The following is a 10,696-nucleotide window of genomic DNA, read 5'->3' as shown; positions in this document are numbered from 1 at the left end:
ATGCACATGTCTGTTTGAAACTCTGTTTTCTTTGGGGTATGTACCCAGAAGTGGAATTACTGGAACCAGTAATTCTATGTTTAATGTATTGAGGAAACGCTATATTGTTTTCTACAGCTGCAACAATTTTACACCCCCTTCAGCAATGTACAAGGTTTCCAATTTCTCCACATCCTCACCAACACTGTTTGTTTTGTTTTGTTTTGTTTTGTTTTATAGTAGCCATCCTGAGGGGTATGAAATAGTATCTCATTGCTGATCTTGATTTACCTTTCCCTAAAGACTAGTGATGTTGAGCATCTTTTCATGTGCTTATTGGCCATTTGTACATTACTGTTGGAGAAATATCTATTCAAGTCCTATGCCCATTTTTTAATTGAGTTGTTTGCTTTTATTGTTGAGCTTTAGGAGTTATTCATATCTTCTGGACGTTAATTACTTATTAAATAGGTGGTTTGCAAATCTCTCCTATTCTGTGAATTGTTATTTTACTCAGTCAAATGAACTTTACACAGAAGTTTTAAATTTTTTATGAAGCCCAATTCGTCTATTTCTTTTGTTGCCTATGCCTTTGATGTCAGATCTAGAAAGTCATTGCCAAGTCCAATGTCTTGAAGCTTTTCCTGTGTGTTTTCCTCTAAGAGTTTTATAGTTTTAGTTCCTACATTTAAGTCTTTGATCTATTTCATGTTAATTTTTGTATTTAGTGTTAGCTAAGGTCCAACTTCATTCTTTTACATGTAGATATGCAGTTTCCGTAGCACCATTTGTTGAAAAGACTGTCCTTTCCCCATTAAATGATGTTGGCACCCTTGTTAGAAACCATTTGACCATATAAGTATGGATCTATCTCTGGGTTCTATACTTTATTTCCTTGGTCTATATGTCTGCCTTTATGCCAGTACCACACTGTTTTGATTACTGTCACTCTGTAGTAAATTGTGAAATCAGAAAATGTGAGACTTCTGATTTCTTTTCTCTTTTTTCTTTTTGAGATGGAGTCTCACTCTGTCGCCATGCTGGAGTGCAGTGGCCCAATCTCAGCTCACTGCAACCTCTGCCTCCCAGGTTCAAGTGATTCTCCTACCTCATCCTCCCAAGTAGCTGGGACTATAGGCACATGCTGCCACACCTGGCTGATTTTTTGTTATTTTAGTAGAGACAGGGTTTCATCATGTTGCCCAGGCTGGTCTCGAACTCCTAAGCTCAGGCAGTCCACCCTCTTACAGCCTCCCAAAGTGCTGGAATTACAGTCGTGAGCCACCACACCCAACCAAGACTTCTGATTTCTTTACAAGAGTGTTTGTCTATTTGGGGTCCCTTGAGATTGCATATAAATTTTAGGATGGATTTTTCTATTTCTACAGAAATTTCAGTAGGATTTTGATAGGTCTGTTAAGCCATTCTTGTGTCACTATAAAGAAATATCCAAGGTTAGGTAATTTATAAAGAAAATAAGTTTAATTGGATCACAGTTCTGCAGACTGTGCCAGCATGGCTCCAGCATCTTTTTCTGGTGAGGGCCTCAGGAACCTTAAAATCATGGCTGAAGGCAAAGGAGGAGCCAGTGTCTCATATGGTGAGAGTAGGAGGAGGTACCACGTACTTTGAAACCACCAGATCTCAAAAGAACTCATTATCACAAGGACAGTACCAAGCCATGAGGGATCTGCCCTCATGACCCAAATACCGCCCCACCCCAGGCCCCACCTCCAACATTGGGATTACATTTCAGCTTGAGATTTGGAGGGGACAATTATCCAAACCATATCAATAAACATTGCATTGAATCTGTAGATCACTTTGAGTAGTATTGACAATACTACAATAAGTATTCCAATTCATGAACATGGAATGTGTTCTCATTTATGTCTTCTATAATTTCTTTCAACAATGTTTGCAGTTTTTAGTTTATAGGTTTTTCCCTTTCATGGTTAATTCATACATATTTTATTCTTTGTAATGCCACTATGAGAATTGTTTTTTAAATTTCCTTTTCACTTGGTTCATTTTTAGTGTATAGAAATGCAACTTATTTTTGCATGTTTCATATCCTGCATCTTTGCTAAATTTATTAGTTTTTACAGAGGTTTTTGTTCATTTGTTTGTTTTGTTTGTTTGTTTGTTTTGAGATGGAGTCTCGCTTTGTTGCCCAGGCTGGAGTGCAGTGGCTAGATCTTGGCTCATTGCAACCTCGCCTCTGGGCTCAAACAATTGTCCTGCCTCAGCCTCCCAAGTAGCTTGGACTACAGACACGCACAATCACGCCGTGCTAGTTTTTGTATTTTTAGTAGAGACAGGGTTTCGTCACGTTGGCCAGGATGGTCTCAATCTCTTGACCTCGTGATCTGCCTGCCTCAGCCTTCCACAGTGCTGGGATTACAGGAATAAGCCACCACACCTAGCCTACAGAGGATATGAAATGTGGAATCTCTAGAGGTTTCTGCATTAAGATCATGTTGTCTGCAAACAGAGACTTCATCCTCTCCAATTTCAGTGCCTTTTCTTTTCTTGCCTAATTGCTCTGGCTAGGATTTCCATTAGTGTTGAATGGAAATGGTCAAGACAGGGATGTCTTGTTCCTGATCTTAGAAGAAAGGCTTTTAGTCTGTAATAATTAAGTACGATGTTAATTGTGGGTTTTTTAAAATATATTGCCTTTATTACATTGAGGTAGTTTCCATTCCTAGTTTGTTGAGTGTTCTTATCATAAAAGAGCGTTGAATTTTGTCAAATTATTTTTCTGCAGAAAATGAGATGATCATGTGCTTTTTTGTCCTTTCTTCTTTTAACGTGGTGTATTACAATGATCCATTTTTACATGTTGAATCATGCTTGTATTCCAGGAATAAATCCAGCTCTGTCATCGTGCATAATCCTTTGATTGCTGCTTAATTTGGTGTGCTGGTGGTATTTTTTGAGCATTTTTGTATCCATGTTCATAAGTGATAATGGTTTGTATTTTGCTTCTCTTGTGGTGTCCTTGTCTGGCTTTGGTGTTAAGGCAATGCTGGCTTCATAGAATGAATTAAAAATTGTTTCCTCTACCGGCCTGGCCAACATGGTGAAACTCCGTATCTACTAAAAATCCAAAAATTAGCCAGGCATGGTAGGGTGCACCTGTAATCCTAGCTACTCAGGAGGCAAGGCAGGAGAATCACATGAACTGGGAGGCAGAGATTGCAGTGAGCGGAGATTGCACCACTGCACTCCAGCCTGGGTGACAGAGTGAGACTCCATCTCAAAAAAAAGAAAAGAAAAAAAATTGTTTCCTCTTCTTTAGTTTTTTAGAAGAATTTGAGAAGGATTTATACTAGCTTAACTTCCATAGCGTATAGAAACTGTATTTCTAGGCCAGGCGTGGTGGCTTATGCCTATAATCCCAGCACTTTGGGAGGCTGAGGCAGGTGGATCACCTGAGGTCAGGAGTTCAAGACTAGCCTGGCCAACATGACGAAACCTCATCTCTACTAAAAATACAAAAATTAGCCGGGTGTGGTGGTGCGCACCTGTAATCCCAGCGACTTGGGAGGCTGAGGCACGAGAATTGCTTGAACCCGGGAAGTGGAGGTTACAGTGAGCCAGGTTATGCCACTGCACTCCATCCTGGGTGATAGAGTGAGACTCTCTCTCAAAAATAAAAATAAACTACTTCTATACAGCTTCTTCTTCAACCTCTTTAAGTTATTAATGCTACAAGATTCTATTTTTATGTAGTTTGTGTCCAAAAACATAAACTAATAATTGTTTTTTTAATGCATTAGTCTCTTAAGTCATGTAAAAACAAAAACTAGAGTTACAGGGCCAGGCGCGGTGGCTCAAGCCTGTAATCCCAGCACTTTGGGAGGCCGAGGCGGGTGGATCACGAGGTCAAGAGATCGAGACCATCCTGGTCAACATGGTGAAACCCCGTCTCTACTAAAAATACAAAAAATTAGCTGGGCATGGTGGCACGTGCCTGTAATCCCAGCTACTCAGGAGGCTGAGGCAGGAGAATTGCCTGAACCCAGGAGGCGGAGGTTGCGGTGAGCCGAGATCGCGCCATTGCACTCCAGCCTGGGTAACATGAGTGAAACTCCGTCACTGTCAAATATAAAAAAAAAAAAAACTAGAGTTACAAACCAGTTACAATAATACTAGCTTTTATAATTTCCCAAGTATTTATTTTTGCTGGAAATATTTCTTCATATGCCTTTGATCTAATGTTTCATATCCTTTCATTTCTTTTTTTTTCTTTTTCTTTTTTTTTTTTTGAGATGATGTCTTGCTCTGTCACCCAAGCTGGAGTGTAGTGGTATGATCTCAGCTCACTGCAACCTCCCCCTCCTGGGTTCAAGTGATTTTCCTGCCTCAGCCTCCTGGGTAGCTGGGATTACAGGTATGTGCCACCACATCCAGTTAATTTTTGTATTTTTATTAGAGGTGTGGTTTCACCATGTTGGCCAGGATGGTCTTGAACTCCTGACTTCAGATGATCTGCCCACCTCAGCCTCCCACAGTGCTGGGATTACAGCCATGAGCCACCATGCCCAGCCTGACATACTTTCGTTTTAACCTATAGGACTCCTTTTACATTTCTTGCAGAGTTAGTCTAGCGGCAATAAGCTTTTATTTACCTTAAAGTATTTTAATCTCTCCCTCATTTTTGATGGGCAGTTTTGCCAGATAATAGGATTCTTGGTTGGCCATTTTATTTCTTGCAGCACTTTGAATATATCAGCCCACTGCTTTCTGGCCTCCAAGACTTCTGATGAGAAATATGCTGATAATTTTTTTTGAGCACCGTTTGATGCAATGAATGACCTCTGTTTTGCTGATTTTAAGATTCTCTCTGTGTTTGGTGTTTGACAGTTTATTAGAATGTGTCTCGATGTGGATATCTTTGCTTTTATATTCATCCAAGAATATAAACACTAAATTGCATTACATTTGGGATTTTTTGCCATTATTTGTTCAAATAATATCTCTGCTACTTGTCTCCCTCTTGTCCTTCTGTGACTCCCATACTGCATATGTTTGTCTGCTTTATGGTGTCTTATCCACAGGATCTGTTCACTTTTCTTTAATATTTTTTTCTTTCTTGTTCCTCAGGTGAGAATTTCAATTCTACTTTCTTCACATTCACTGATTTTCTCTTCTGCCTGCTCAAATATATTTTTGAATCCCTCTAATGAATTTTTCATTTCAGTTATTGTACTTTTTAGCTCCAAAAAAAAATTATTATTTTTTTGAGACAGAGTCTCACTCTGTGCCCAGGCTGGAATGCAGTGGCTCAATCTCAGCTCACCGCAACCGCCACCTCCTGGGTTCAAGTGATTCTTGTGCCACAACCTCCCAAGTAGCTGGGAATACAGGTGTATGCCACCACACACAGCTAATTTTTGAGTAGAGATGGGGTTTTACCATGTTGGCCATGTTGGTCGTAAACTCCTGACCTCAGGTGATCTGCCCACTTCCACCTCCCAAAGTGCTGGGATTACAGGCATGAGTATGAGTCCCCACACCTGGCTCAAAATTTCTTTTTCCTTTTTATGTTTTATATTTCTGTATTGATATTTCCATATTGTTCATACATCATTTTCTTTACTTTGTCCACCTCTTCCTTTAGCTCTGAACATATTTAAGACAGTTGTCCTAAAGCCTTTGTCTGGTAACTCTACTATCTGGTCTTTCTCAGAGACTATTTGTGGTGCTTTAATTTTTTGCTTTGTGAATTGACTGTACTTTCCTGTTTCTTTGTATGCCTTGTAATTTTTTGTTGAAAACTGGACACTTGAATTTTATATTTTGGCAATTCTGGAAACCAGATTCTCCTCTTCTCCAAGGTTTGCTGGGTTTCGCTGTTGCTGTTCTTAGTGTGGAAGAGTGACTGTGCCAGGCATCTATTCAAGGTGTAAATTTAAGCTCTTCTGGGGTCTTTTCTGAGCCGAAATCGTTCCCTGGACGTATGTAGTGGCTTTCTAAATTCCCTGTATATGCAGCTGCTTTTTGATGTTCCATTGTTCAAATGTGCCTCCCAAAAGGGAAAAGAGGGAGAAACCAAGGGGGCAGGAGGTAACAGGCTCTCAGTCTTTGAATACTGTGAAAGCTACTTCAGATGGTGGGGTTGCAGCAGTAGCATCTGCCTCTGTGTCTGCACCTCCATGATCAGAAGCAGCATTCAGAACACAGATGCCTGATATGTGGAAGGCAAGGTCCTTATTCCCTCCTCTAACTTCCACAAGCTTCGTGCAGGCTGCGCTAGGTACACGTGCATGACTGACGGCCACGGAGCTAGGAAAGGGAATGGTAAGCCACTACCGTGCCAAGAGCATTTGACCAAAATTAATTGCAGTTTACTGCCCAAGCCTTCCTTTGGCAGCTGCAAGCCTTTGAATAGACTCCAGAGTTCCAAAATAGTTACATCAAACAGATTCTGCCAGTGTAATTATCTAGATAGGGAGACAGAGTCCTATATTTCCCACGCCACCATCTTGCCTGATGTCATCCACATATGTGGGTTTAAATTTTTTAGTAGCTGCCTTAAAAAATGAAAAGGAACAGATAAATATTTTAACAATATATTTTACTTAAACCAGTATATCCAAAATATGATTATTTTAACATATAACAATATAAAAATTGTTTTTTTTTTTAATTTTGGCGGAGTTTCGCCCTTGTTACCAAGGCTGGAGTGCAATGGCACGATCTCGGCTCACTGCAACCTCCGCCTCCTGGGTTCAAGCAATTCTCCTGCCTCAGCCTCCCAAGTAGCTGGGACTACAGGCATGCAGCGCCATGCCCAGCTAATTTTTTGTATTTTTAGTAGAGACGGGGTTTCACCATGTTGACCAGGATGGTCTCGATCTCTTGACCTAGTGATCTATCCGCCTCGGCCTCCCATAGTGCTGGGATTATAGGCATGAGCCACCGCCGTGCCTGGCCAAAAATTGGTGGTTTTTATACTAAATATTTAGAAGTACATATTGTATACCTAGCGAACATCTCAAAGATGCTAAATTTTCCATGGCTAAAGTGCAGTGTAGCACTACCAAAAGAATAACGTTGTGTTTAGCAGAAAAATATTTTATTCTGCTTTAGTTTCTAAATTAATTAAAATTTAACAGATTTAAAAATTCAGTTCCTCAGTCTCAGTAGCCTCATGGCAATGGCTGCTGAACTGGCAGCGCAGCCATAAACACCCACTTCTAAAACAGGGGATGTGTGAGGTAAGGTTTAATTTTTTTTTTTTTTTTTTTTTTTTGGTGGAGGGGCAATGAAGCCTTGCTCTGTCCCCCAGGCTGGAGTGCAGTGGCGTGATCTCAGCTCATTGCAACCTCCGCCTCTTAGGTTCAAGCAATTTTCCTGCCTCAGCCTCCCTAGTAGGTCTCTGTAGGCACCCACCACCACACCCCGCTAATTTTTTTGTATTTTTAGTAGAGACAGGGTTCCGCCATATTGGCCAGTCTGGTCTTGAACTCCTAACCTCAGGTAATTCGCCCTTCTCAGCCTCCCAAAGTGCTGGGATTACAGGTATGAACCACTGCACTTGGTTGGGTTTTATTTTCTAGTCTTTACTGAAGGGCATTCTGTTCCTTCCTTTTTCAAAATGCATACTGGATTAGGTGGGACCGTTCTCATGCAAGGCAGTCTTCAATCTGTAGAAGGCTGGGAAGTCGCTATTAAAACAGAAGCCTCCACAGGGAATCCCTCCATCCTCCTAACACTAACCTTCAACATGTGGGTGAGTGGTTATATCTTCTAGGCCATAAGCTTCCAGCAGGGATGGGAGTGTGTACAGCCATTTCATGCTCGTCTTCTGTTCTGGAATCAGCAATGCTTTCATTCTCAGTCTAGCTTAGAGCCTGCCACTGCTGATAAGAGCAGTGCTGGCAGCAGCTTCGGCTTTATTTTATAACCCTGAGAAGTTCTGCCCTGTTTGTGGGGATTCATGCTGTGAACATCCATGCAATAGAATTCCTGCTGCTTGCAGGAAGTTTTTAATAGAGCTGATTGAGCAAAACAGAGAGGACTTCTCCATTTTTTTAGGTGTTAAAGTTTTCAAATTTAGCATAAGATGGTAAGCTTCAGGCAATGCACATTAAAATCATAAGAGGCTGGGCACAGCGGCTCATACCTGTAATCCCAGCACTTTGGGAGGCTGAGGTAGGCAGATTGCCTGAACTCAGGAGTTCGAGACCAGCTTGGCCAACATGATGAAACAACATCTTTACTAAAAACACAAAAAATTAGGCAGGCATGGTAGCATGTGCCTGTAATCTCAGCTACTCAAGAGGCGGAGGAAGGAGAATCACTTGAACTTGGAAGGAGGAGGTTGCAGTGAGCCAAGACCTCACCACTGGACTCCAACTGGGCAAGAGAACAACGCTCTGTCTCAAGAAAAAAAAAAAAAAAAAGGATACTATTTTACAACCAGCAAATTGGTAAAAAAAATTTATTTTTGTCAACACCCAAGAGCCTGCAAGGATATGGAGTAAAACAAACTCTCATCCAGAACGATTTGGACTGTTAATTAGTACAGCCACTTTGGAAAACAACTGGACATTATCAAATGGAAGTCAAAGGTGCAGATACTTGACTGAATGCACATACTAGAGAAACTCTGCATGTGATGGAGGAGTCACTCCCGAGGTTGCTTGGAGAGCACTGCTTGTAACAGCAAAAAGTCTGGACAACCCAAGTGTTCATAATAGAAGAATGGCTAAATTGGATATAGTCACATAATGAAATACTATACAGCTGTGAAAATTAATGAAGTTATGTGTATCAATGTGGGTGATGTCACATATAGAAAGTACAACATAAATCAGGACGAATACGTACACTGTGATTTCACTTAAAAGGTCAAAAACAAGCTAAACTGGATAGCAGGCCAGGTGCAGTGGCTCATGCCTGTAATCCCAACATTTTGTGAGGCTGAGGTGGGCAGATAGCTTGAGGCCAGGAGTTTGAGACCAGCCTGGCCAACATGGTGAAACACTACGTTTCTTAAAAAATTTAAAAATTAGCCAGGCATGGTGGTGCGCACCTGTATTTACAGCCACTTGGAGGCTGAGGTAGGAGGAACACTCAAGCCCGGCAGGTTAAGGCTGCAGTGAGCTGTGATTCAGCCACTGCACTTTAGCTTGGGCAACAGACTGAAATCTCTGTCTCAAAAACACCGCCAACTTCATAGCATATTGTTTGGGAATACGTTCCTATGTGGTGAAACTATAAAAAGCAAGGCAGCCTGGTTGTGGTGGCTCACACCTGTAATACTAACACTTCCAGAGGCAAAGGTGGGAGGATTGCTTGAGGCCAGGAGTCCAAGACCAGCCTGGGCAACATAGCAAGACTCCTTGTCTACAAAAAGTTTTTAAACGTTAGCTGGGTGTGGTGGCACACACCTGTAGTCCCAGCTACTCAGGAAGCTGAGGTGGAAGGACCTCTTGAGACCAAGAATTTGAGGTTTTGGTGAGGCGTGATCACATCGTTGCACTCCAGCTTGGGCAACAGAGTGAGACCTTGTCTTTAATAAAAAAAAAAGAAAGAGAGAGAAGTGAGGCACTGGTTAACAGAAAACTTAGAGAGCGGTTACCTGTTTTCTTTAAGGTAAAGTAATGCTCTGAAGTTTGCTTTTAAGTCACAGTGATCATTGCCATTGTGTATACCTTCCAATATACACATATTTGGAAATCTGAACTATTTCGCAACAGAAATGCTACCTAGCTTAGCTAAGGCAATTATAGGACGTATACTTCTCTATAAACTCATTTGCATGCTCAATTAATTAGTCATGTATTATATATGGGTTAGGTGGGTTAAAGAGCAATGTAAATAAAACATGGTCCCTGCCCCTCAAGAATGTGCCATCTAGCAGACTTAGAGGCTTGGCATCTGTAGCACAATGTATCCTGACAGTCACAGCTGGCCTCCTCTGTGCAGGCATGAAGTCGTTCATTAGATTAGCTAGCATAAGGCTCTGCCGTATTAAGGTAAGTGTAATGGCAGGGGGGTGGCTCATAAGTGGGGGTGTCTGAGGAGTGGGTCTGACCCATTGGTAAACTGAATGATTAGTTTGAAGTGGCGTATTTCAAATACCTGCTTCACCCATTGTGTAGTTTTGCTGAAAATCAGTCCTGAATCTCAGGAGTTCTGTGGCAAATAAAAGGCAGATGTCATATCCTCATTTTGCCACTGGAAGAATTGAGACATTTTCTGGCTTACCCTGTTCAGAAATACTTGGTGCATGAAAATATCCCGCAGGAACCCCTAAAACTTTATTCTCTCTATGTGTCCTGGTATTTAACAAGCTGAGCGTGCTCAGCCTCGGGAAGTGCAGGTCTCCTTGGGTGGTGCAGACTTCCAGGGGCATCATTTTGGAGCCCATGCCAGTACTTTATGGGTAAATTTTTCATCCAGCATCCTACTTCCACCTCCCCCAAACCCTCTTGATTCTGAGCAGCCATGGCCCAGGCCTTTGCACCTAACAGGCAACATTTTTTTTTTTTTTTTTGAGACGGATCCTGTCACTAGGCTAGAGTGCAGTGGCACAATCTCGATTCACTGCAGCCTCCGTCTCCCAGATTCAAGCGATCTACCTCATCCTCCTGAGTAGCTGGGATTACAGGTGCATGCCACTGTGCCCAGCTAATTTTTGTATTTTTAGTAGAAACAGGGTCTCACCATGTTGGCCAGGATGGTCTCGATCTGTTGA

This window comes from Sapajus apella, unplaced genomic scaffold (assembly GCF_009761245.1).
Source record: "Sapajus apella isolate SASKATOON/1434 unplaced genomic scaffold, GSC_monkey_1.0 scaffold72, whole genome shotgun sequence".
Lineage (NCBI taxonomy): Eukaryota > Metazoa > Chordata > Mammalia > Primates > Cebidae > Sapajus > Sapajus apella.
The sequence above is the reverse complement of the archived record's forward strand: the minus strand, read 5'-3'. Positions refer to the sequence as shown.